Below are 1,274 nucleotides of genomic sequence, written 5' to 3'. Positions count from 1 at the left end.
TTTATTTGAAAGCGATGTGTGAATATATTTTTCTAAAACTTATGATTTTGCAGCTGAAACCCTTAGAAAAATGTATTTTTGAAAACACAACTTGTTAATTGAAACCCATTGATTTTGTAGAAAATTATCGTTGTCGATAAAACGTTTAAACATTATTATGTGAAAACAGAAAGTAAAATTCCAAAACCAAAAATAGTCCCAAATGTCCCGAGAGTCTAAAATTTAGATAACTCTCAAACCAAAATTTTGATTAAGTCAAATTTAAGAAAAATACGGTATTAACTGAGCTCCTAATTGCACCAATCCTACTAAGTCTGTGGATTACCTGAAAATAACAGTCAAAAGAAATATGAGTTTTCGAAACTTAGTGTGTAACAAACAACTCAAACAGTTAGTTATTAACAAACAATTTATTAATACAGAATCTTAATAGAGCAGTTCAAATGCAGATATACAAATATAATTCCTACCCCCAACCACTACACACCATCTCCGACTATCCCAACACACCATATGGGGTTTGAAATACCCATCCAACCTTACACACCACTTAGTGTCGTTAAGACATTTACCAGATATTTGCAGCTGAGTTGCTGGTATAATAGATGAGGTATCACCACTAACAAAAACACTTCCTCCAGAGAATACAACTCATCCAAATGCAGTCATAAATCAAAACATAAATCATACATGTTACAGTTATACATGCATGACATATCAAATAGCAAACATATACAATGAATTTTCTGAATTACTTATAGCCTATCACAGAATCGGATAAAATAAAATAAAATAAAATCCCTTAACAAATACTATCCCACAACCTGATAATTACCCAGTATTTTATTTTCAATCCAACTCCACCCTATACGCTCCTGATAGAAAATTGCAAAAAAAACAAAACCCTTTTTTTTTCACACCAAGATTTGAACCTAAAACCCTTAACACATAAACAATGCGCCCAACCACTAAAACAAATACTAATTAATGACAAAATTTAACAATTCATGTATACCAAATTTTAGGGCATTACAATTTACATATAGCTTTTAACATATAAACAAACCAACCACACCATATATTCATACAACTATTTACAAAAGAAACCAAAACACACAAAAGCATAAATGACATTACACCCTATACATGCCATTTATAACCATAGTTCAAAATAACCAAAAACTACCAAAATGATTGTGGGTTAGTGTGATAGGTCTTTGGCAAAGTTCCAAGTGATCGAACTTTCGATGATCTACAAAATAAAGAAAACAACT

This window comes from Gossypium raimondii, chromosome 11 (genome assembly GCF_025698545.1).
Source record: "Gossypium raimondii isolate GPD5lz chromosome 11, ASM2569854v1, whole genome shotgun sequence".
NCBI classification, from domain to species: Eukaryota; Viridiplantae; Streptophyta; class Magnoliopsida; order Malvales; family Malvaceae; genus Gossypium; species Gossypium raimondii.
This window is presented reverse-complemented; position numbering follows the sequence as displayed.